At 42.2% G+C, this 27,540-nt stretch overlaps 1 protein-coding gene and 1 pseudogene across 1 annotated transcript in view; both read right to left on the bottom strand.

Annotated features, from left to right (window-relative positions):
• ANXA10 (annexin A10) overlaps window positions 1–27,540 on the bottom strand; it is a 118,007-nt gene that overhangs the window by 35,172 nt on the left and 55,295 nt on the right. The gene's annotated exons all lie outside the window — the stretch shown is intronic.
• LOC136656752 (5S ribosomal RNA) lies at window positions 2,040–2,154 on the bottom strand (annotated as a pseudogene).

Here is a 27,540-nt window from a genome sequence, read left to right as displayed (position 1 = left end):
AGCATGCCTAGTTTGCATTATTACTTCTCAAACAATTGCTATACAGGTCCTTAAACTTGATAATCCCCACTTGGCATGAAGAAGTTAAATGATGTAGTTGGGTTTGCACAGTGGGTTCCCCCTCCCCTTCTTTCCTCTCTTCCAAGGTCCTTCTGCCCACTTCTATAGTATTTAGACATATTAATTGAAGACTAAAGCATAATTAGCTTCTCCATACAGTCACCATAGGTATTTCCATTTATTTTTGCAAAGAGTACTTAAAATTCATAGGCATTCCTCTCCAGCACAATACAAAATGGATTATATTTACAGGAACACAATAATAAATCCAACAGAGCCAAATCCTTTAGTGGCCAGGAATTATGAGGCAATTTACATCAGCTCAGTTCTAGTGTTTCTTAAATCTGGCATATAATGGAGAGAGAGAGAGAGAGAGAGAGAGAGAGAGAGAGAGAGAGAGAGAGACTTCGTGCTACATTTAACTTCCATAATAACTTTGTCAAATATTAAAGAGAGATACAAGTTTAAAAATGAAACACTTAATATGAAAGTTACAAGTATACCAAACAGGAACCTATAGTCAATTACCAGTAGCTGTCAGTAAACTGTTCAATAAACACATGCTAGTGATTCAGACAGGATGTGCTAAGCATTTTTATATAGTAGTCAAGGCTACTTTAATACAATATGCAAATTTAATTTTTACAGAAATATGATGGGGAGATATTGAGGAAAGCAAAGTTTTTGTAATATAAAAGGTAATTTGGGGACATTTAAAACTGCAGAGAAATTAATTTTTAATCCCAACCTAAAATTCAGCAGCAAATTTAGGGCATGCCAGCTCTGCAACAATAATGAATACTCTTGGTATTCTTTTGGCATTGCTAGCACTGAACAAATATTGCCAAAGGACATTGCATTCAAAACATAAAGCAGTCTACTGACTGCTGTGGCTTCAACTGTATATTTTACATATTGTTTCTGCATTTTCAGTTCTTAAATTTAAAAAAAAAGAGTAGCCAAATGAAGACTTGTGACAGTAAATAGTAATTCTGAAAATAACATTTTTTCAGGAATTATCCCCCTCAAATTTATACTTTAATAGAATCATTATGTAGTTCTGCTAGAGATCTCAAAGACCATCTCATCCAAATTTCTACAGATTTGCCACTCCTCAGACATTCCTAAGGTTTAGTTTTACAACATATTTGTTTTAGCATACAAATTTTACTTTTTACTTAAACAAACAAGTCAGATTTGTTTCCAGAATTGGAAAACTTATTTTGTTCTTAAAAATCCATTTTCTCTTCAGTTCTCTTGATGCCAAGATCTGCTTTTCAAACTCGTTAGTGAATCATTCATGCAGTAATTATTTAGCCATGTGTGAATTTAACAAGGGCAGCTGGCCATGTGTGATGAAGAGATGAGTGCAGTAATTGTTCAACTGGTCAGTTATTAAGGCAATTTATACAATTAATCAAATCATAAATAATATAGGCCTGATTAATATACTTATCAGAGCTATGGATCCTCTTTGCAGAGTTTATGAGCATGGCGGACAGGAGGCATTCACTGGTTCCTCCCCCAGAGGATGCACAGCTTTTAGTATCTGGTCCTAGAGCCTCAAGCATGAACTAATGAAATAGAATGGTGCAGTGAACGTTATATCTAGAGTTCAGTAGTAATTCAAGAGAGAATAAACAGTTTGTGAAACTTTGGGGGTGATGAAGCCATTCTATGAGAGTGATGGGGAAACGGCTTACTTATGGAAGTTATTTTGAACCACTGTTTTAATAGCCAGATCTTAATCATAATTCTGCTTTCAGATGTGGCTACATAGTGCTATGTAATTCATGCATAAATTCTTTCTGCTGCTGCTGCTGCCCACTATTGTCTGTTAATTCTGTTAATACAAGGATTCTATGATCTAAAATATCTGAGACCCTGTATTACCATAAAGTTTGGGAGTATGGTGTGTAGAGTACAGACTTCCATGGTTGGTTGGTTGGCAACCTTCAGTCTCGAAAGACTATGGTATAAGCCTACAGCACCCGGTATTCCCAGGCAGTCTCCCATCCAAGTACTAACCAGGCCTGACCCTGCTTAGCTTCTGAGATCAGACGAGATCGGCCATATGCAGGGTAGAGTACAGACTTCCATATCTTTAACTGAATTTCATATTTTGTTTTTAGTTTAATACATGAATGGTACACTCCTATGCCTGTGTCCCTGCTACACCAGTGCAACATCTTAAACCTGTTCAGTAAAAGGGAAAAAATGAGTCTGATCAACACCATGGTGCAGCCTTCCCAGTAACTCCGCCATGGAAATCCCAACAATTATCTACCAATCATGGCAGCCACATCAGCACCAACTTGGAGAGGCATGCAAGGAACCCATCACTGCAACCTACTCGCCCCCAGTGTCAGTGGCCAGAGAAGCATAGCCAGAGTGAACCAAGCCAGGGGTGGTGATAGTTGCAAGTCCAGTGAGTGGCCACCACTGGGCTGCTGCCACAGGGTGGGAAGAGTTAGCAGCAGTCATCACCAATGAACAATCACAGCTAGACTGATGCTTATATCAGATAGGCAACAGAAATGTGTAACAGAGTGGCAACTGCTTTCACAAATGATGGGAAACACCTGCATGAGATCACACACATGTATGACACAAGGATACCATAACACAGTCAGTGATGAGAAAAAGTAGAGAATCACCAGGAATGACAGCATCCAGAGTTCTCCTGTGCCACACGCGCGCACACACACACTTCCAAGAAATGTCTTTTTGACTGCAGAAGATCAAAGGGAGGAAGGCAGTTTCCTTGAGAAAGGACAGGCATGGAAAAGAAATATACAAGGCTTTGAGTCTCCATGAGGAAATCCACCAGCTGAAAGGAGTCCTTTTACCAGAGGAGGGACTGGAACAAGTTACAATGGGACCCCAGCAACACTCAGGCAAATCAGGTGCTGATGTCCCACTTCACAGAAACTCAGACTGGGAGCCAAGCAAGATAGGCTTGAGTCTGGCCAGGGAGCTTGCTATAACCAAAACCAAGATAATCTTTTGCATGACTGATCAGAAACACCCAGACAAGGACAAAAGAGAAGTTGGAGGTAGATCTGGAAAACCACACTGGCCTGGTCACAGGGCTGCTCCCTAGCCACTCAGCTATGAAAGGTAATAGGGAAAGAGCACCCCATGGGGCATTTAGCATCCCACAGCCCCACAAACAGGCACACCTGGCTGGAAGACCATAGCAAATGGACCAATCAGAGGGAGCACTGCATGGGCTGATTGTTTTTCTTTTTCCTTCTTTGTCTCCAGCTAAGTTTCAGTAGCTGTGCAAAAGAAACTTCCAAACTGCGATCTTCTTTTCTTGCTTCTAGAGAATTCAAGACCAACACATCAGTGTTTATTAGGATTCTGATTGACCTTGCTTTTGTTGGTGAGAATCCTGACTCAAAACAATTTGGTGTAATTAATTTCTAATTAGATAGCCCTATACTTATAAAAGAATACTTTAATTAAAATGAGGAATAAAAATGAGCTAGGATCAAATTATCATATTCATTTCCCTGGAAATGAGATTCTAGCACATCAATCATGCATATTAATTAAAAACAAAGTTCAGTTTGTTGCTGTGGAAGAAACTTCAGGTGTTGCTGTAGAGACTTCTTTGAGAATTGGAAAGTGTGGTCAACTTGATAGCTTTGTTAGGTCTGTGAGTGCTAATCACGAACATTAACACATATTCCACCGATATTCAGTTTTTCCCTTTTGTGTGTCTAAGCAAACAATGTCCTGCCATGAGATATGATGATTCAGCTACACTTGGACTTGTAATACTGCTTATAACTTGGAAGATGACAGAACTTGAAAAATGACAGGCAAAGACCATTACTGAGGGCAGCAAGCATGGTTCCTCTCTTGATTTGTCTACATTAACCTGGTTGCTGAAAAGAGAATGTTTTGTCCGTGAGCTAAATGGCAATTTAGAAATGGCTGATAGAGCTGGTGTCTAGTGTATGGTGCATTATGGCTGACATACTGCCATGCTACTATCTCTACCCTTTCTGCCTATTTTCAACAAAACGTTTTCTACAGATACATAACTTATGAACCATAAGTTATGACAGAGCTGAGGTAAGAACACTTTTCTACTGGTTTTTCCAAAATATGGCCTCTTTCTGTGGCAGTTGAGGGTAAGTCTTAAATTCCCAGATGATTTGATTTTTTTTTTGACTGGGTCAGTATGATTCAATGTTCAGTGAATCAGTGTTCAATGATTGTTTGCAAGGAATTTATAACAAGGAAGGAATTTAGTTTTTTTGGCTACCCAGGTTTAAAAACAGAGATGGGGGCATTATACAGTCAGGCAAAGGCACAGGCCCCTTTTAGTTTGATATTTTGAATTGGACACTAGGCCAAAGGCTCTTGGCTTCTTCCAATCTTGGTTGTTACAGAATTTTGGTGTGGTTGAGACACATTGTCAATTAAAACTTGAGGTGAAAGTGGACAAGAATTCCTTCATAATTTCCTACAATTGGCCTGGACTGCTAGCTGGAAAGCAATATTCCTCCAATAGCTGTATTGACTCTTGAGTTAGAGGCTGGCAAAATGGAGATAGGCATCTTTTTGAATTTAAACTCCTTGTAGTATTTCAACATTTTTAACTCAAATGGATATTGAGCTACTGTTTGGAAATGTGCCGAGATCCATGAAACAATGCTCCTTTTTTCCATATGCATGGAATAACCAGAGGGGTAATGACAAATAATTTTGGACGAGCTCCTGGTTTTGGTACTCTTGTCTCCACTGCATTTCCAAGGGTCTCTGTTGGCTTTCTGATGGTCTCCACTGGATTCTGAGGGTCTCTGCTGCTGGCAGGTCACTCCTCCACCTAACTCCATTGATCCCATAGGATCATAGAAAAAAGACATAGTGGAAATGGAAAAGGTGCAAAAGAGAGCGACTAAGATGATTATGGGGCTGGGGCACCTTCCTTATGAGGAAAGGCTATGGCGTTTGGGCCTCTTCAGCCTAGAAAAGAGACGCCTGAGGGGGGACGTGATTGAGACATACAAAATTATGCAGGGAATGGACAGAGTGGATAGGGAGATGCTCTTTACACTCTCACATAATACCAGAATCAGGGGACATCCACTAAAATTGAGTGTTGGGCGGGTTAGGACAGACAAAAGAAAATATTTCTTTACTCAGCGTGTGGTTGGTCTGTGGAACTCCTTGCCACAGGATGTGGTGCTGGTGTCTAGCCTAGACGCCTTTAAAAGGGGATTGGACAAGTTTCTGGAGGAAAAATCCATTATGGGGTACAAGCCATGATGTGTATGCGCAACCTCCTGATTTTAGAAATGGGTTATGTCAGAATGCCAGATGCAAGGGAGGGCACCAGGATGAGGTCTCTTGTTATCTGGTGTGCTCCCTGGGGCATTTGGTGGGCCGCTGTGAGATACAGGAAGCTGGACTAGATGGGCCTATGGCCTGATCCAGTGGGGCTGTTCTTATGTTTTTATGTTCTTATGTAATGACTCCTTATCTATGGATTCACTATCTGCTGTGGTTTCCAGGAGCCTAACCCAGTGGATAATGAGAATTAACTGTATAGACATCCCCCCTTATCCATGTGGGATCTGTTCCAGGCCCCCCCCCCCCCGTGGATATAGAAACCCCAGATATGAGGGAACCTTATATAAATAGCAGTCCCCCTTGCCCCCATACTCTTTGTTTTTGTTTAATGTTCAGTTAGTCTCCCTCTAGCATGCAGATTTGGTTCTCTTACATCTGGGTCTTCAGTTCAGCAAGAATGTTCCTTGTTAAGCAAGAACCACCATAGTTCCTAAACAAAACAAAGATAACAGGTGCATGGGGGAGCAAAGGGGTATGGGGTCCCCTCAGATCTGTGGATAAATGAAACGGTGGATACCAGATTTGTAGATACCAGGGGGACGCCTGTATATGGTTGAAGGCTTATGTCTAGTGTAATGGCTTGCTGTGCAGACCTGCTTTAATGGCCTATGAAAATGCCAGGAGAATGAAAACCAGACCATGACATGTAAGGTTTCCTAAAATATCCCTGGCTGTGTAACATCGACAAACAATACAATTTATCTTCATGCTTAGCTGTTGTTATGGCAACTGATAACTGGTATTCAAATGACTGCATTGGCAAATGGAACTTCTTCCCTCCTGATGAAGATGTTTTGTTTATGGGAGTTACAATTTAAAATGTTTAATGCTGAATAGAGTAGTGAGACATATGCAGATGACTGACAATATATTTTTAATGATTTGTATTACTTTAAATACCATACACATTGCCAGACAAATACAGAACAAGTATAATAAAAAATAGAATTAAAAAGGCCATTTTGGCTGACTTATTATACATATATGGCATATTAGCACTGACGGTGCAATTTCCAGTTTTACTTCAGTGCTGTATTTCTGAGGTGTTTTCGTTTGAAAATTGCAATCAAAATGAACAAAAGATTAGGTTACTAAAATAGCTAGAAATTCTTGGGGATCAATTAAGGGCAAAATCATCTTAGACTGTTATTTGCTGTTTATGTGCCTGATGTATTAAAGTTGTATTATGCGCATTTTGCCACAAGTATGGGAATTATGTTAAACAATGCCTACAACGTTTACAGAAAGGTTTATTTTCATTGACTAAATCTATATTTAGCCCTCTCCATGTTACCATGTTAAAACAGCACAAATCAGTAGGTGGTGGAACTCTCTGAAACAAAAATCTGCATAATTTCTTTATGTTATGGTAATCTCTCAGGAAACACAGATGACCCAAAGCAGAAACAAGGCACGTGGGTCAGTCCTACTTATCTGTCAGCAGACCTTCTCACCTGAAGACTTGTACTAAGCCCCAAGCAGCAAGTTGTCTTCTCATAGCATACTTTGCTATGCTGGGGGGGGGGGGCGCAGAGGCATTTCCCTCCTTAGTCTCCATTCCCTCAATACCCTGGCTTCCTTCCTTCATCCTTTCCTTGCTCTCTTTTTCTTCCATTCATTTCCTAGGGCTCTGCCTGGGGCCATCCTTCTTTCCCGGTTATTCTCAGAGTTGTAACATTCAGCAACTGATTAATTTCCAAAATGAGAAGTGTTGCTAGATCTCAGGCTTTCATCTGACCTTTCAGGGTTTTAGCCTGCTACTCAGGGTCCCAAAGGGAAAGAGTAACATTTCAGGGTGAAAGGCCAGGATCAAGAGGACAATCTCTTTTCTGCATGGCTTGAAAGCCTTTGCCATTCAGCTCCTGTCCCCTCAGCATGTTCATTAGACTCCATCTGAGTATCACAGCTAGTGTAGTCACTAACCAGGTGTCATCTTCTGCTCCATCCGTAACTCTCTAAATTCTGTAAGCCTCCATCTATTGATCTCCTACTTAACCTCCTTCATCTCAGGACATAAGTCTCAGGAGACCTGGCAGCTTATCTAGGGCTCATGTTTGCCTGGAAGTCATGACATCCTGCCTAGAAGAGACAGTAGCTTAGTTGGTGGGTGGGTACTCAGGGCCAGTCACTCCCTCTCCTGCCATGCATGTACATGTACAATTGTCATCTCTAGCTGTAATTCCCTAATTCTTTTCTGAAATTTGAGGTCCAGTTGCATGGAAAAGGCTTGTGCCAACAAAACATGTACACATGCATAGGGTTTATTTACAAAGAGAAACGATGTGTGGAGGTCAGAACCACTCCAATCTCTCTCCTCCTCCATGCTTTCCATATCTGTGGGTATCAACATGTGTAAAGGGCAATACAATTCCTTCAGTAACACAGCTTCCTGCAGTGCTGATATATAAATACTGTTAATAATAACATAGGCCAACACACATTTTGCTTCCTTAAACGTTACACCAATTCCCGGGTATATTTGGGGTGCCGATTCAAAAAATGGCATCCGTTTTGCCCTATCACTTCTAGTTTTGGAGACACGGTATAGCCTCATTAGTGAATGGTTCAAGCGGTTTCCTCATGAGGAAGCTGACACCATGGCTTCCTCATGAGGAAGCTGCTTGAAACATTCACTAATGAGGCTATACCAGTGGTTTTCAAACTCTCATGGAGAGTTTGAGCCACTGTAAGTGCTTGCAGGGGCGGGGGGGGGGAGGCAGTGAGGGCGGGTGGAAGGCAGTGGCATGATCCCCAGGATCGCACCGCTCAGGGGTATGCAGGGGCTTGGGTGCACTTACCCAAGCCTCCTGCAGCCTCCCCGGAGTGCGGAGAGACCGGTGTGACCTTTGGCAGGGCTCCCCACAGCAGTGAAAGTAAAAGCAGAGGGATTGTGCCATGAGGCATTCCACCATCTTACCCGGTATGGATGTTAGGCTGACCGGCCTATAGTTTCCCGGGTCCCCCCTCTTTCCCTTTTTAAAAATAGGCGTGACATTTGCTATCCTCCAATCTTCTGGCACCATGGCCATTTTGAGGGACAAGTTGCATACCTTAGTCAAGAGATCTGCAACTTCATTCTTCAATTCCTTAATAACCCTTGGGTGTATGCCATCAGGGCCCGGTGACTTATTGATCTTTAATTTATCAATGAGGTCTGAAACATCTTCTCTTTTAACCTCTATCTGACTTAACTCCTCGGTCAGGAGGGGCCGTTCAGGCAGTGGTATCTGCCCGAGATCTTCTGCCGTGAAGACAGATGCAAAGAACTCATTTAATTTCTCTGCCATCTCTAAGTCTCCTTTTATCTCCCCTTTCCCTCCCTCACCATCCAGAGGGAGCAGTACATTTGGTCCAACAGGCAGCATCCATTCCTGCCTATTAGATTGATGATGTCTCTAGAAGCGCTGTTTCATGCAGTCTTCAAATTTCAGGAAATGAACCCTCTGTGTTATTGAAGGTATATCATTTGGGGGGAAAAATTAATTACATATATCATTTTAATACATCAGTGCAGTGGTTCTCAAACTTTTTAGCACCGGGACCCACTTTTTAGAATGTCAATCTTTCAGGACCCACTGGAAGTGATGTCATTAATCTGGAAGTGATGTTATGGCCAGAAGTGACCTCATCAAGCAGGAAATTTTTTAACAGCCTCACCTACAACAAAATCAAATCAAATCAATCAAGTAAGTAAATTAAAAGTTTACAATAGGTTTTAAAATTTATTTAAAGAAGAGCCCTCCTAACCCTCCCAAGCAGTTGCTCGTTTGTTTTCTAAAAATCCCCCCAAAATCCCAAGGGCTGCAATAATTTTCACACTTAATCGGGAATAAGCCCCATTGAGCATCATTGTTAAAAACATATATATAGTAGTCTGGTAAAAGTACAGATCTGTAACATTTCCCCAAATGCAGTCACATACCATGGTGGCATCAAGTCTAATATATTAAAAATAAAATACATTTTGAAATGAATAGGGACCAACCTGAAATTGGCTCTTGACCCACCTATTTGGTCCCAACCCGCAGTCTGAGAAACACTGCATTAGTGATATACCTTTTAATTGCCTACTTGTAAAATGTGAACTTTGTGGCTTTTCTTTTAGACTAAAACTCTAGTGGAATTGCTGGTTTACTAATAGTGTAGCACTTACTGAAACCAACAGAAGGCAGGAAGAAAATGATTGGGGACAACTCAGGAAAAGAAGTTGGAATTTTTTTTAAATCTCCAAGCCTTGCTGAATCTTTTTGTACTGTTTGTTGGCATTTTCCTTTGACGGTAATTGGTACCTGCTTTATCTTGATGTCTAGTAGCAGATAAAATTTATAATTAAAGTGTAAAACTAGAAAAGACAGTTGTAGCTGGATGGACTCAGAACAAAGATCATAAGAGATTGGGCTGCTCGGGACATTCACGTACTATGGAATTAGTTGTAACATATACAATTAAGCTTCACAGTCCTTTATTAAATTTAAATACAGTTCTCATTCTCCTTTTATTTCAGCTTACATTGTTCATTCTTCACTCTGCATATAAAATATTAACTTTTTGCCCAAGTTACTAAAGGGTACAGAAGTTTCTAGAATGGGTGGTAACCACCCATTTTGCAGCTGTGGTTGTCAGTGTTAACGAAGTTCAAATCTCTTTTCTCCTTTACCCTATGGCTTGAATGTTATTATCTTGTCTCTTTTCTAATTGGTAGCAAGGAAGATAAGAGACTACATGCTGTGCTCCTGGGGAGTTAAATAAACTGTGCTATATTATTAGCTTACAAATTGACACAGGCTATTATATAATGCTTTGGAAATATTTGAACCAAAATGTCATGTGGTATAGCAGAGCTTGTTTTTCAGCCTGCTCACTTCTTTGCCCTCTATGCATATATTTCATTTGGTTTTGCTGCCATTAGAAAATATGGACACTGCTTCTGTTTCTTTCAAACTGGTGTGAACAAGCCCAAAGACATTAAAGAAATAAGTAGAAACAACTACACACTGCAAAAGTGATTGTCAGTGAGAACATGGTGACTAGATACAATGGAAGATGGACTGCCTCTGCCTTTAACCATTGTAGAGAAGAGGGAATTTGGGCAGGTGCAGTTTTTTAAACCCTTCCATGTTGAGCTGCACCTACCCAAATTCCCTCTTTTCTACAATGGTTAAAGGCAGAGGCACTCTGTCCTCCATTGTATCTTTTCAGTTCAGTTCAGTTTTATTACGGTCACTGACCAGCATAAAAATAACAATACATTCATAGTATACAACTGAACATACATATGACCCATTACAGCATCCTAACATAGGCACTTAACAACATAAAATACTAACAATTAATAGACCTAAGTCTAGATAAGACTAAGTTTGGTCTAGTTATTGTGGATTGAATGGAGTACAGTAACTGAGGAATACTTCTGAATAAGTTTTTAAATCAATATGGACTAGAAGACTTTCAGAATATATATACTCCTCTATGCGCAACCTGGAAGGCCACAATCCACTCTCTTCCTCCTGATGCTAACTGCAGCGGCTAAAAATTTAGCCACCGCCTCCATTGTATCTAATCCTCTTGCATGAGAACCCTATTGGTCAAATGGTAAGGACCACATGAATTGATTCCTAATAAAGGGTGCTCCTTTTTTTAGCAGGGGGAGAGTAACTGGCCCACCTCACCCCAGCAGTGTCTGTTCTAGTGGCTGTCTGCTGGCGTTCTTTTGCATCTTTTAGATTGTAAGCCCTTTTGGGACAGGGAGCCATTAGTTATTTGATTTTTCTCTGTAAACCGCTTTGTGAACTTTTAGTTGAAAAGCGGTATATAAATACTGTTAATAATAATTAATAATTAATAAGAAAGATTCTCTCTCTTGTAGTGATCAATAGACACTTCCACTGCAACCATTGAAAAGTTATGTTGTTTACATTTATATGCTACTTTTCCACTGGTCCCATGGCCAGCAAATAAGAAAAAAATCACTATTGCACAAAAACAGTTTTGACAATTCAATACAGAATAATGGCAGATAATGGCTGCTGGAAATTGAAGATCTCTCCATGGCAGCATTGGTGATGGCAAGCATTGAGGGGTGTCATGTCACAGTCTGAGACTCAGAACTTCCTTGGTTTGAACAGGGACATTGGTGTGGGTGTGACAGGTTAGGCAGAACCACCCCATTGTAGTCCATGGGAAAGTTCTGCAGTGCCGTGCCTGCCTACACCTGAAGAGGCTCTCTTTACACCTGAGAAAGCTGGTGTAAGGAATGTCTCCTTGGGTGGAAGCAGGCAGGGCAGCTGTGTGCTTTTCCGTGGACTACAATGGGGTGGTTTTGCCTCATCTGCCACACCCACACCGCACATCCCTGGGTTTGAATCTCATCTCTGGCATAACAGCCATGTCCCCATTAGGTGATTTTAGGCAAGATTCTTCTCCCCAGATGCCATCTGGGGATAATAATATTTATTTTATGGGCTACATCAAGATAATATGTGTGATGAAGCACTTTGCACACTGAAAAGCTCTGTACAAAAATACTGATGATGATGATTGGGCTTGACTTCTTTCTGCTGCTGCTGCTGACTATCGTCTTTCCGAAGGAGCAACAATGATGGCAAATTCTTTCCTTGCCTCAAAATACTTGCTTGCTGGAGTTTTTTGTTGATGAACAGTTAAATCAACAGAAGCAAATGCCAAGATTTTCCATGCTACAGAAGCCATTTCTTTTAACCAGGTTTTCCTCTACATATGATCTCTTTAGTTTCATCATGCAGTACCTGTATGCTAATGTTGCTTGCAGCTGGAAACTGAAATGACTTTCAGTTCACACAGCAGAATCATTTGTCCACAGTGACAAAGGTGTAAGTAACATTTCTACCACCTTCAGATGCTCAGAGGTGCTCAGAAGGGACAGAATGGCTTATCTGCCTCTTTGAAATATGGTGCCTCTCAGAGCATATTGACGATGTATCTTTAATTTCCAAATTCAAAAGATGTAGCCCTGTGCCTCCCATCTATTCCTGCAAGCATAAATACCTAAATTACTTAGGGTTCAGTCTTCCAAAGCACTGTTTCTGCAGGAAACCGCCATCGCTTCAATGGGCTGGTGTATCAGCAAGTGCTCATTGGATTGTACTCCAGGGATGTCCAATAAATCTGTGTGAATGCTTGGGATGAATAATTTACTGAGTGGTGCTTTTATTTGTTGCTTCCCATTTGTTCAATTCTGCCTATTTTTCCCTTTTTGCTCTCAAGGTGGGTTCACGCTTTTGTTTTCAATTTTCCGCTCACCCTCGGTAATTGTGGACCCTGAGTCATATGATCTTAATTCTGCTTAATGTTTGCATGACTGAAACCTTTTATAAACAGTGGGAGAGTGTTTGAATAATGTATGGCGGACATGAAGCACTGTTCTGGAGCATAATCACTGCAGGACTGGTAGGACTTCTGCTTTCTCTGCACAGTGTTGAGAGCCGGAAAGTCATTATTATGAATGTTTGCAGGGGTAAGGGAAAGGGAATACAGTCTTGCTCTAATTATCAACAAGGCCACTCCCTGGCATGAAAATCAAAGCAGCTGGGACCACAGTCCCCCAGGTCTGGATATAGTTATGGCAGAAAGGAGTTCTTTCGTTTCCATCTGCTTTTCCTGTATGCTTGTTCCCTTGTGTTTGGGTGCTCTTGCATGGCTTGGCTATTTTAAGCAGAAGTGTTGCCTCCTATCCCTGCCATTGGCTACATTGCTTAAGGTACAATTCCTTATTGGTACAATGGAAAGTCACATGGCTTTTTATACTCCTTTAAAAGTGCAGTCATATTAGGGCACAATCCTAAGCAGGTCTATTCAGAAGTAAGTCCTATTCCGTTCAATGGGACTTACTCCCAGGAAAGTGAGGTTAGGATTGAAGCCTTAGACTGTTTTGCAAACAACTTTCACTCATTTAAATAACTTGTAAAAAACCAACTGAAATACCTAATTTCAGGTAAAGGTGAAAATGGTGGGTAGAGGTGGGTGAAAATGGTGATAGCAAAATAAAAACACATAACGCCGTTTTCTGCACTTTTGTAAAAAAGAAAAAAATCTGAAATCTGCAAAAATTAAAATCATTTTATTTTGTTTTTATTTATTTTTAATGGGGGATACATGAATAATTACTGTGGCAGCATCTGCTGAAACTATACCACCTACTTAGTACATTTTTGAAGTGATTATAATTTTTAATTATAATGTAAATTTTGAATAAAAACACGCACCCTGCTTTCTGCACTTCTATCTTGGGAAAACACCGAAATCCGTGAACAAATAAAACTGTTTTCCCCCACCTCTACTAATAACGGTTTCAAAGACTTCATACAAGAGATCTAAATAGAAATGTAAAATTGCTAGCATAAATGACATAGATGTTTATTTGATACTCCAACTCTATCATCACATCATAATCTATTTATGGATTGACATTATAACAGGAAATGCCACACAAGAGGAGAGTCCTTGCATTGCTCAAAGCCTCCTAATCAGATTTAAGACTGTTAATGGCTGTTTTTCTGAGCTCTGTTTCTGTGTAATGTCTGTTCTCTTGTCTCTAGCACCTGAAATGCAGATGTCCTGAAAGTGTGTTTCCATTCTAATTTACTAAGGGAAAGAATAGTTGCTACCACCTCATTTTTAAAAAAAGAGAACAAAGGGTAGGGTTCACATTTTCTTCCTTTCCCTTCACACCTCACAGGATTTTCAAATAACCTTCCTGGCAGACATCATAATTTCTGAAATTTGTACAAGAAAATAGACTTATTGAAAAAGCACTGGGAATCATTTTAACATGATGGCCCTTCAGAAGAAAATCTGTCTACCTTGCATTGTATCTGCAAGCATCAGCATCAACCAGAGTTTGCAATGTCTAAGGACGTGATTCTGTTTTTCTGATATGTTCACTTTCTATTGTATACACACAATGAGCCTCATGCCAAAAGTAGATATATAGCGGTGCTGGCCCAAGAAATGCTGATGTCTGAGTTGGAAAATCCAAATCCAGTGACAGAAACATGTAATAAGTGAATAATTTTATTTTCTTTTGCTAGAGCTTTGTAAGCCTTTTTGGTTGAAAAGCTGTATATATTTTTAGTACTACTAACCAGTGATGTCACTAGTGTTGGTGTCACCCAGTGTGGTAACTCATGGTGTCACCCCCCATGGACTGCATCTGTCCCTAGAGCTCTGGGTATGCCCAATCTGCCTGGCTGGCCAGCTCCCACTCTTCTGTTGGGTAGACCTAGCCTAGGTCTGACAGGGCAGCCAGGTATCACGCCCCTGAAGGTGTTACCTGGTGTGGTTTAACTGCTGCACTCCCTAGTGAAGCCATTGCTAATAAAAACAATTATCATACAGTGCAATCCTATGCATGTCTGCTCAGTTCCACTGAGTTCAATGGGGCTTACTTCCAGGTAAGCATAACCTGGAAGTTTATACTTTTGGAACTCTAGCCTAATAATACATACATGTAGTCAAGTATTAGCTGCTATTTAATGGTAAGGTGTCCCACAATCTGCATTCTAATGTGTGTTGGCTCACCTTGTACATGTTGAATCTTGTTATTTGCTAGGCTTCCGTTCCCATTAGGAAATCTGACAAAAAATTGCTTTAAAGCAAATCCATTTAAAAAACAATGTCCCTTTGCTAGGCGATTTTAAAACAGCCTTGGTGACCTTTGTGATGTAAGGCAGAGTAATTAGGCAGACAATCCATCAATCAGTATCTCTTCAGCCACTTAGAAAGGCTTCACTCCAAGCCAGCACAGCCCTGGGAAAGAAAGCAAAGTGATTATCTTTCTTTCATGTGCTCAGGGATAAGGAGGTAAAGGGTAAGCAGCAGCCATCTTCACAATATGATGCTAGTTCCAATGTAATGCCCTTATAGGATTGGGCCAAAAGACTTGCAATTAGTACACTCTCTCCAGAATAACTACAGATTTGTCGTGCTTATTAACATATCTTTGTATGAGACCCTGAAAATATCTATCCTGTCTGAAGAAAAGTTATATAATATTCAAATATTTCTCTCCTGTTGAGTCTGAATGGCATATGCTATCTCAAGTCCTTCATAAATACATTCAGGCAGGTGGATATTGGGACAAAACTTGCAAATACATTTATTGTATATCAGATAATGAATCTGTGAAAAGTTTCAAAACTTAGAATTCTGCCATGTGTGTATAAATATGGCTGTCCTAAATGTTGTGCTGTGAACCCAAAATTCCTATCAGACGTGTATATATTTTCTTTATCACCCACACATTTCTCATTGTTATATATGTTTCAACTGAGAGTCTTATTTATAGAACATAAACTGTCAGGTCATGCCCTTCTTTTTTGATGTTTTCTCTTTCCAAACCAACACAGCTACAAATCAATATGGTGTAGATTATACATACCTGAGGTGCACTGAATCCGTCCACTTCTTTATGTTGGAGGCTCACCTCGTCAGCTACTGAAAGTTTTGAGGATTATCAGTCCTCCTTTTTCAATCAAAGCAATGTTAAATTTTTAAAATTTCAGTGGGTGGTCATGACCACAATTAAAATTCCTCCCTTGGTTTTCCAGGCTTCAAAGCTGGCGCATATATTTATTTGGCATAAAACACCTTTAAAAAACACATTTTATAGAAACATATTTTTATTTATTTAAAGCCTTTGTACCCTACCCTTTCGCCAAAAAAGATTCTCAGAGTGGTTTATATAACATTAAAAATGGGAAATTGTTACCACTGGAAAGTTGGTTACCAGCAGTGCTTTTTAAGACACATGTAACGTGTTCATAAGAGATAAACTATCATGTGCAGGGATTCTGTGTAGTGGCTATTGACACAGCTGTGAAATTTGGAGGGTGAAAGGTGCAAAGAAAATTTACATAGTGCTCAAAAACCAAACAGGGTTTTCAAACCGGCCCTACCTGAAATAACTCACTTGCACTTTAGACTGGGGAAATTCACACAGAATGGAGCCCTGGGGAAAGCAATTAGGAGTAGAGATGAAGAGAAGAAAGAGAAAAGAACCCTAGGAGAAGAAGGGGAAGAGCAAAAAGGGTAAAAACATGGAGAGAGAAAGAATGTAGGGACATTAGATGGGGTTCCCAGAGGAACCTGGAGAAGGAAGAGGAAGGTTTGGAGTGTATGGAAAGGTCTGGAGAAAGGGAGGAAAATGGGGAAGTTGGTGGGAAAGGGGAGAAAGGTCTTTGGATTCAGGCAGTGGCATCACCAGGGCATGCGATGTGTGTGGACAACACTGGGTGACACCATGGGGGGGGGGTTACACCAATGAAAGGGAGCTGGAAATTTCCTGACCAGATTGACTGGAAGCCCAGTTCTACCAATGGTCAAACCCTCACCCGCCTGCCCCCAGGACTGCCCATCGCCCTCCCTCCCCCCGCCCAGGAATGCCTCCCTCCCTCCCTCCTCCTCCAGGCCCCCCCATGCCTACCTTTTTCACTTGCGTTGGCCCTGTGGGGAGGGCCGGAGGGGGAGCCAGCGTGGAGGCGTCTGTCAGCCTCCGCAGGCCGGTGCTGCTCGGAGCGCCAGCCTGGTACCACAGAAATTTGGGGGAGGGTCTTTTATTAGTAGGGCCATTGAGAGATGTGAGCCCCTCCCCCTACTGGCAGTGTGGTGTGCTTTATCAGTTGTCAAAAAACTGATGATGTGCCTTAACAACGGGCAGCCCAATCCTAAGGGGCAGCCCAATCCTGAGCCATCCAGGGTGGCCCTGCTTGGTGGCACCACGAGGGCTGCCGCCGCATCCAGTACCTCCTGTGCTACCACGGGAGGCACCTCAGGAGTAGGGGATGTTTGTCCCCTACCCCTGGGTAAGGGAGGCAGCCCCGCAATGGGGCTACTCACTTTAGTGGCGCCCTTTGGGCGCCGCTAAAGTAAAGGCGCTCATGTAAGGCACGCAGCCTCCATGAACGCCTAGGATCCTACAGAGCAGAGCTCCGCGGATCCTCCTCCTGCCTGCCCCCAGGCACACCTCTGGCATGCCCCCCATGTCACGCCGGCCTCCCCGCCCCTTCCCTGCATCACTGGGCCTCCCCCCTCCCTGTTTGCCATTACGCAGCCCGGCAGTGGCAGGCACCGCCGAGCTGCAGAACGTGGGTGCCTGCCAGGCAGTGGCTCAGTGCCAGCCTGGTGCTGAGCCATCTCCAGCAGGAGCCCAGTGGTAAGCCCTGCAAACGTGCCTTACGCCTTGCCCATGTTTGCGACTGTGGTCTGAGCCACAGAGGTGTGGGGTGGACCATAGGATTGGGCCCTTAGCTCTTTGTCAGTAATGAACTGTCACTGCCCTTCAGGCTTATGCTTTGACTAAGGGTGCATCTCAGAGAAGTCTTTGGGCCAGCAAAAGTCCCTTGTGCTGGCCCAGAAGGGTCGCAAACGTGACATAAGGAGTCAGCAAGGGCAGTGCGCGGAGGCGTGCTGGCCTGAGGAGGCTGGCACAAGCCTCTGCGCTGACAGAGGCACCAGGTCTTGCGTTGGCCGAGCTCGGCTAACGCAAGACTCTGAAGTGGGCGGGGAAGAGGTGGGGAGGAGGTGGGCGTTCCAGGGTGGGAGGAGAGTGAGCGGTGGGAAGCACCAGGGGCAGGCGGGTGGAGAGCAGGAGGTGGGGCTGGGATCCAGCAGTTATGCCGGATCTCAACTCCCATTCCTGGGGAGCTCAGAGCAGCTTCAAGCTGCTATGCTCTCCTCAGACTTGTGCTACCTCAGGAGGTGGCGCAAGTCTGAGGACACCCATAGGGGCCAGGGTGCTTTACCTGAAGGTAAGGGGGAAAGTTTCCCCTTACCTCTGACTGAGCAACTTTGGGCCCCTGTTCTGCGTGAGATACAAGGCAAGCCTCTTGGCTTGCCTGTTCCAGCGCAGAATAGGATTGTGCCTTAAGTCTTCCACCTGCCTGACCTGACAGAAAGTAAGTAATCCCTATCTCAATAATGCAGTGTGCCAGTGATATATTTACAATATAAAGTGATTTAGTACTTTTCAAATTTTTTTTTTAAAACCCTCTATGTACCCATGAATAACAAGGTATTGATCAGGTTTAATTCATGCACAGTGAATTTCAAGGGAAATAATAATTTGTCTCTTCATTATAAAGTGGTCCTGAAATGAGATGATATTGTATCTCAGTTAATTCAAAATTATGATTCAGTTCCTATGGAAATACACTTTATAATGACAATACCATGATTAATTCTATTGTAGTTAAGACTTTAATGAATTAATAATGGCTCGCTAGTTATCTTAGAGTGATACCAGAACTACTTTTAATGGTGCATTAATTATTGCTGAATTACTATGGAATTTTTATGGAAATCCAAATGCAGTCCTCAAAGAAGACAACAGAAATGCCTTGAGGCATCTTGGAGACTAATTAGTATATTGGGCATAAGCTTTTCTGGGCTTCCTCTTTCTCAGATTCAGGAACTCTAGGTCATGTAAGCTTGCACGACAATGGTCAATTTGAAAATTTGTTTTTGTGGCAACAAAGTAATACAGCTACCTCTTTGTAAACTCTTGCTAACAAACTGATGCATGAGCAGAATCTGGCTCTGATCCTATTGGGTTCTTGTGCTGTTGGAACTAGTATCCTGGCAGTGCAAGATTTGTTATGGTAGTGCAAAAGCCAGGCTGCCATTGCATGCTTCTGGCCAGTGGCATGTTGTGCGCAGCAGTGATTCCAGAGACCTTTTTTGGTGCTGGTAAGTGAGTACATGTTATGGAGGAGGAGGGGAAGTTTAAGGGAGAATCGTGGGATGGGAAGAGGATGAGGGGGTGGATCCTAGCAGTGGCGTAGCTAGGTCTGTCACCCGGGGCCCATGAATTTTTGTCACCCCCATATGACTTAATCAATCAATCAATTAATAAATTCACATTTTTATACCATCCTTCCTCTGAGGAACTCAGGGTGGTGTGCATGGATCCTCCCCTTATTTTGTCCTCACAACAACCCTGTGAGGTAGATGAGACTGAGAGATAGCAATAGTCAAGACATTAAATGAATAATAATAATGGCCAGAAAATTAAATAAGTGGAAGCCAGCCCTGTTCTACCAAGTGAATTTTCACTGTAGCCTGCCTGCAATAACACCCCCTCCCCACAAAAAAAATCAGATTTTCAGCCCTCCCCAGTGCCCAGTTCAATGTAAGTTCTTATATTTAAACCATACCACTGTCAGGACCTACCTGGTTTTACAAGACTAAAAGAGAAAAAAATTGACCTTACCAGCTCAAGCCTGTTTTATTCTTCCTCCACCATAACATGCAAAGCAGCATCTATTGACCCAGCTGTATGCTATAATATGATGGGGGAATATCATTGGACAGTTACTGTTGTATAGAACTCCAACTACAAATAAATATTTTTGACATTCAAAGGCATTGTTAGATTTTTTTCTAACTCTCAGAGAGAGTTTGGGAGCCTGTAAGTCTTTGTGTGTGGGGACAACGACGGGGACACAACAACAACAACATGATCGGGATGATCGTGTTGCTGCTGGGGGTCGCTATGGCTCTCCAGAGGGTCTCAAGAGTCTATGATCCACTCTGCAGCCCTCCTGGCAGTTTCAAAGTCCTGGTAAAATAAAAAAACCAAACCAAACCAAAACAAACCACTTCCATTTTTGTGATGAAAACAGGAAGTGGAGTTTTTTTGCTTTTAACAGGACTTTGAAGCTGGCGGGAGGGCTACAGAGTGGGTTGCAGACTCCTCCAGAGAGCCACAATGAACCCCAGGTAAGTGATACAAAACGCTTCCCTCTGCAGCAGCAGTGTGATCGTCCCAATCACGTTACTGCCATTACTGTGGCCCCACCCCTGATGGGGGCAGCTATAGAGCTTCCCTGGCTGGGGTGTCCTGTTGCCCCAGTTTGGGAACCTCTGATGTATAGGACTGGTCAGGAAACAGATCGCCTTAAAACTGTCTACAGCAGTGTTATTCAAACTGTGAGGCACGGCTCCTTAGGGAAGCACCAGGAACTCTAAGGGGAGACGCGGGATGTCCTCTTGCAGCAATACAGTCACACCCCTGGGCAGAATACGAGCCTGTCTTCTACGCTTTTTTTTAAAGCAGAAGAAACGGGAGTTGCTCAGCTGCTCCCTCCGAGAGTGACTGCGAGAGTGGCTGCTGCTGCCCTGCCCTCTTCTCCCTCCACTCCAAGGCTGCCGCCTTCTGTGTTCGCTGCATGTTGTTTCCAAACCTCTTTGACTCCAACCCCCATCTGGCAAGTACCAAGCATGCTCATTTTGCAGTCCTTGTCCTTGCTGACCATCAGAAAGAAACCCTCCTTGATCCTTGTCTGTCTGGTTCCTAGTTCCCAGCCTGGGATTGATTCTCATCAAAGTGAAATCTCTCTTTTCAACCCCCCCTTACACTCCCCCCTTTCGATCTCCAAACCTTCCTGCTTTCCTCCCCCTCCGCAAATAAAACGCTTCCTATTTTACCAGTCACCAGGGGTCTTAAAGTTGCTTCCATGCAGTTGGCAAGGGGGGGGGGGGAGAGAAGCACACACTTTACTTGGCCAGGAGCAGAAAAAGGGACTGTTTTGAAAGTGATTTATTAATCTTGTTGTTTGACTGAAGAGGAGAGGCTGTATTTTTAAAGTGATGAATCTTGCTATTTGAAGGGAATACTTATCAGCCATTGATGAAGTGATTGCCAGCCCAATCCTATCCACACTTTCCTGGGAGTAAGCCCCATTGACTCTAATGAGACTTACTTCTGAGTAGGCATGCGTAGGATTGGGCTGTGCATCTCCTAGTATAGGAGACAAATCAGCTTCCTAACCAAACCCTTATCAGCTCTGATATATTTTCATGGTCTATTTTTGTTTTCCCCACCAGCTACTGGAAACATTTAACTTCATTAAATTAATAAAGGGTCCAATCCTATCCAAGGAGAATGGAAGAAATGACTAGTTGGATTAGGGTCCACAGGGGTGGGTGTGTGTAATGTTGGTCAGACTGGTTGTTCATTTGATAAAACAATTCTATTGGTATGATTACAAAGTTAAAAAAATGAGTCTTCCTGGACCAGACAAAATCTACCTACTCCAGCATCCTGTCTCCAACAGTGATCAGCAGCTGATCATTTATAAAGCATGCATATTGATGTGTATTAATAATATATTTTAAGATCTGCATTTAATTAATGATATGATTAATATAGTTAATATTAATATAGTTAATATTTCTGGCCACTTCCTGTTTAATGATGTCACTTCCAACCCTCAGGAACATGATGGGGAGTCATGGCCAATAGCCAGGGTCAAGGGAGCCACTGACTGGAAAAGTTTGAGTACCACTGGTCTACAGTGACAAACACAGATCATCAGCATTATCCTACTTTAAGTTGCCATACATACCATCAAAGTATTATGGGAATTGTAGTTTGGCGAGTTGTTGAAAATTGTTTGAAATTCTTCGCTTCTCCTGAAACACTGGAAATGACTTTCTAAGGTGTCAGATCACTGGTCCATCTGGCTTAGTATTTTCTGTAGTACTGCCACAGGCTCTCCATGATACCAGAAAAGGGACTTTTCCAGTCCTACCCAGAGTTGCCAAGAACTAATGATGCTGTCAACATTCAGTAATGTTGAATTCACTGTGTGAATGTGCACAGTTCACAATATGCAAATGTTTTCTGAGACAATGCCCCATTTCTGAAAATGCTCTTCTGCTTACACTCTACATTGAAAATGCTGCAGTTTTATATGTCTGCTTTGTACTGGTGTGGTCTGCATACATCTGAGTACCTGTAAAAAAAGCTGGCTGCTATGTTGGTGGATGATGGGCACATTTCATTGCTGAAATTAAAGTTGAACTTTAAAAAATGGGTATGTAATTTTGTGAGCAGTACCACAGCTCCTCAGCTATGTCCCCAAGGGCAGGGCAAGCATCATGTAAACATGACCTTTTTAAAAAAGTGAATCACCAGTCCAGCTTCTGAGAAAACAAAAATAGGGGGGGGGAGAAGAGCACCACAGTTTTGCCTCATGAACAACAAGTTACCAAAAAGGGCTGTTTTGTTTAGGGGGAATTATTACACTACCCTTTTTGGAACCTCAGGATTGCAGGCTGGATAACAAGATGGCGTAATGCAGAGAAATTCCCTTTTAGCTTAAGGCGGAGACTGAGAGAAAGATAACTTTTAATCAAAGATTATATTTTTATTGCAAAAACACACAGGTAAACATAATGCACATGAAAAATGGTAAGTATATGTTTCTTGGTTCCTGGTACTTGCATCTAGTGTACATTGTAGTAAATATAGAATGCACAAGCACTAGGTTTTGAGATGCCTTGGCAAATGTGGCAACAGCAGAACACATTCTGCGCCTGCGCGGCAAGAGCAAACTCTTGGCCTTGGTGATGACGCTGAACCCAGTGCTGTAAACAACAGAATCATATCTCAGGAATGTGTATTGCGGTTAAGCTAGAGAGCCGGCTAGTTATAGCCAGTGTGAATCTCAGCATCCTCTTGTAAATTTCCCTATTACGCAGACTTCTGACTCATGGTTTAGTATTGTAAACAAGATCAGAGAATGGAAAACCCCAGCCTGTTGTGTATTGTTTGAGAGGGAATAAAAGCCAGAGAAGGCTGAATCCCAGAAGCCTTCCTTCTGCATCAAGCCTTCCTTCTGCATTTTGCTTCTATACATGTCTGTTGTCTTCATTGCTCTAACTCTTTGCTCCTCAAGTTCTAACTTTCAAACCCTCAGAGTGCTTCTGCTTTAGCACTCTCCATCAGGCAACAAGATACAGTCTTGTGTGTCTCCCATCAAGCACCAAGGCCCCCAAAAGCCTTGGGTGCTCCCCAAAGCAGCATCTTGTGCTGCTACAGTACCTAGCTTTATGCTGGTTGCATGTGAAGTGTATTGGTGCATCTGAGGAAATTAGAAAAATGGAAGGTTTGTAGGGAAGGATTTTAGGGGTCCCTGACCTGCCAATCCCAGTTGCTAACTAAAGATGGGGAGAGAAGAGGAGGAAAAGAGGGGGGAGAGAAGGGAAATTCCAGATGCGATATAGTTACATGTCTTGTGGAGCAGTTGGATGGGAGGGGGGGAAGAGTCCTGGGAGGAGGACCTTCTGCCTTGGGGGTAAGAGTCAGAGAGAGCAAGCATGTGCCAGCCTCTCTCTTAAAAAGGGTTTTTTGCTGACCTGGAGCTGACCTGGATTCGACCTAGAGCTGACCTGGATGTGCTTGCTTACTACCCACTGTGGGATACTTGGAATATGTAAAACAATGAAAGGATCAGGAAGTCAGTTATGAGCAATGGCTGGCTTCCTAGGTGGGGAAACTTGGGCAACCCTGGAAGGCATGGTACTTAAGCAGTGATTGAGTTACAACAATAAAACAATAGGAGACACTTAAGCAATGATTTACTATGCCAACCTAGAGAGGTGGAGGTTATATAAGCAACCTAGAGAGGTGGAGGTTGTGCAATCCATGAGTTTGTAGCTTGACCAGGGTTTTTTAGAAGTTTGACCTGTGAGAAGTTTGGCCTGTAACCAGATATAAAATCACAACTAAGGAAAAAGGGGATTTTCACGTAACAAACAAACCAACCAAATTAAAAATTTGCCAAAGCAAAACATTTGGCAAATTACATTCCAACCAATATATCAGTCTTGTGTTAAGATTCACAAAATGAATGAATGAATGAATGAATCACAGTAGCATAGTGATCTGGTGAATTGAAAACCCTCAGCATTAAGGATACAGAGGAAAAGGGAGTGTCACAATGTTGCTTAGATTTTCTCTACTCCCTAGCTAGGGGCAAGGCCCATGTGACTGGGAATACTGCTGGATGTAGCTTCCAGATCTGCCTCTGCTACACTTTAAAAAAAGGCCCTTAATATGTTGTGTGATTTTTGCAAACCTGAGCATGTGGGACTTTCAATCTGTTTAAAGGGACTGCACAGAGAAGCTCTTTTTGTTCAGCTGGTCCCTTTAAATAAAAGTGGAAGCCCTGCACTTCTGGGTTTGCAAAAACCATGCAATGACATGTTTGCATGATTTGTGTGTAGTGGGGCACAATAAGGATGTGGATGAACAGCTTTCCACTTGCTTTTAGAGACTGGGAAGTGGATCAAGGCAGCTTGCATCAGTAGTGGGCTGGATGAAATTGGTGGCAGACTGGGGGGAGGACATTCTGAGTCCACTGCCTCCTCACGCCCTGCCATCAGCTCCTGACATAAGCCACAGCAGGTTGCCTCATGACTGGGCTGGTCCTGGGTTGGGGACTTTTTATATGAGAGCCATTGTGGTATATTAGTTACAGCAGTGCTTCCCCACTCCTACAAGGGAGTTGGGAGCACTGTAAGTTGTGGCAGGGGAGGGAGAAGGAAATAGCAAGTTCCCCAGGATCATGCTGCTAACAGGGATGGGAGGGGTGATTTTTATTTACCTGCAGCCAGTGCTGCAGTCTTTTGGGGTCTGGGGGCCCTCTACAGAGCTCCCCGTGCCTACAAAAGTCTAAAACTGAGTGTTGGGCGGGTTAGGACAGACAAAAGAAAATATTTCTTTACTCAGCGTGTGGTCAGTCTGTGGAACTCCTTGCCACAGGATGTGGTGCTGGCGTCTAGCCTAGACGCCTTTAAAAGGGGATTGGACAAGTTTCTGGAGGAAAAATCCATTATGGGGTACAAGCCATGATGTGTACGCTCAACCTCCTGATTTTAGAAATGGGTTATGTCAGAATGCCAAATGCAAGGGAGGGCAACAGGATGAGGTCTCTTGTTATCTGGTGTGCTCCCTGGGGCATTTGGTGGGCCGCTGTGAGATACAGGAAGCTGGACTAGATGGGCCTATGGCCTGATCCAGTGGGGCTGTTCTTATGTTCTTATGTTAAAAGAAGAAGAAAAAAGGGCCGTTTTTTGTTGCAAAAACTGGCTTTTCCTTCCCCCTTTTTTATACTTTTGAGGGCACAGGGAGCTCTGCGGAGGGCTCTCTGGATCCTCCAGATCCCCCCAGGACTGCAGCGCTGGCTGCAGGTAAGTAAAAAAAAACAACTCTCCCGTTCCCAGCAGCAGTGCAAACCTGGGGATCACATTACTGCCTTCCCCTCCTCCCCACTCCCCTTTATTCCCTGCAGGAATAAATGTTTCCCTGGCTGGTGGGTTGTGACCCGCCAGTTTGGGAACCACTAGGTTAGCACTGGGTTGAACACTGAACTGAACTAGCAGTCTGGGAGATCTAGTTTCAATTCAGTTCAGCGGTGAAGCTCACTGGGTGATCTTGGGCCAGTCACTGTCTCTCAGACTAACTCATCTCACAGTTTTGTTGTGGGAAAGGGGAAAGGAAGAGCACAATGTGTGCTGGCTTTAAGTCTTTGATGAAAGAAGGGTGATATAAATGCAATAAAAAAGTACATCAGAGCTACTGTACTCAGAAGGAATGCTGAATCAGGATGCTAGAGGTTAATGGCTGTAATCAAAACTAATTGAAGGAAAGGTGCAAGATCTGTAACAGTATCACGAAGCTGGGAAACAAATAAAAAAGACCCTGCATGAGGCTCTCAGTGTTATTCCACAAGAGGTTCCTTTGAGTCTGATATGTTGCTTTATGGCTGCCAACTGCCTAATTCTCACACTGACCTTCATTTGTTCAGCTTGCTCAGAAGCTAATTTCAACCTTTAATTAACAGGGATTGAGTGACTTCCAGAGTGACTTCTGTAAATTAATGACAATTGATGGCCTGAGGCAAGACTCAGGGCCAGTGATAATTATTCTGGAAATATTTTGGGTTTGAATTCTTGTTTCTGGGCATGTGTGGCTTGGCACTTTCACTCTCCATTACACTTGGTGATTCACAGATCTCTCATAGAGTCCAGTCCTATCAGCATAATGAAGCCAGCATTAGGATATCTGTGGCTGGTCCCCATTATAATGCAAATAATAGGACACAATCTAGCCTAAGTCAATCACTTTTCATTCCCACTGAATAGGAGACCATTAAGCATGCCCTTAATGCTTCTACTGAACTCAGCAAAACATGAATGTATCCTGGACTTTGGTGGTTTGGTTGCGCTCATATTTTGAGTTGACTTTTTATTTTTAATTGTAATTTTTTTTCCACATTTTTTCCCCACATTTCACAATTTTGCTGAATAGCTTTGCAAATTATTATGATTCTAGAATACATTGTTCAAATCCTTCTTAAATATTTCAAAGCTTTCTCCAATAAACACGTGTTACAGAAAGATATTTTTAAAAATTGTAGAGCTTTTATTACATTCTTAAAATTCATAGTTCAGGACAAATGATTGAAAGCCAGAATAGAAATCCTTAGATAAAAAAAATAAATGATACATCTTCTTTTCAACCATTGTAGTGAGTAAACCTAGAATCCAGGTTCATCCCACTTTCTTTGCAATAGGTGCACCCTTAGATGCTCTCCTGTTAAAAAAACAAAATACTATAGTAACTGCTTGCTATAGCTTCAGATGAACCTTAGAATTTTTCTTTGGCACTCTATGTATCTGGAGTCAGCATAGTTTCTCCTATAAGTCCAAAATATCCATTTACCAAGTATGTACAGTATAATTGGATACCTGCATGTGCAAGGAGGCACATAAGTTTCATATCAGAAGAAAATAAATGCAGTTAATTTGAAAATAGTGCAATTTAAAAATAATTTTACAAATAGACTTCTTAGGCAGTCAGATGACCTGGAATTCATAAAAAGAAACGATATTTCTAAAACTTTCTACTCAGTGAGAGTTAATCCTGGGGGACGGATTAATACTTATTTTAGTTTTGAAATTCTCAGAAAAGCCAATTTGCAAAACCATGTTCAACAGTTTATGAGACAGAAGCTCAGCATCTATTGCCCTTGAGCACATGATGTGAGAAAAGAAAGAACACAGCAAAAAAATTTACCCCATCACATACATCACCCAAAAATCCGGATACATTCCTTTAATGGAAAAATATTGTTAAGGTTGGGCCAGTGGTTATTTTTCACCCAATGTGACATGGTCAAATCAATATATTACAGGTCATAGAAATTGCAGTTGGCAAGGAAACATATTCAAGTATGACACTGCTATTTTCTATGCTTAATGAAAAGTGATTCAAATGAAACACTCCAA

Source organism: Tiliqua scincoides, chromosome 6 (genome assembly GCF_035046505.1).
Source record: "Tiliqua scincoides isolate rTilSci1 chromosome 6, rTilSci1.hap2, whole genome shotgun sequence".
NCBI classification, from domain to species: Eukaryota; Metazoa; Chordata; class Lepidosauria; order Squamata; family Scincidae; genus Tiliqua; species Tiliqua scincoides.
This window is presented reverse-complemented; position numbering and strand designations above follow the sequence as displayed.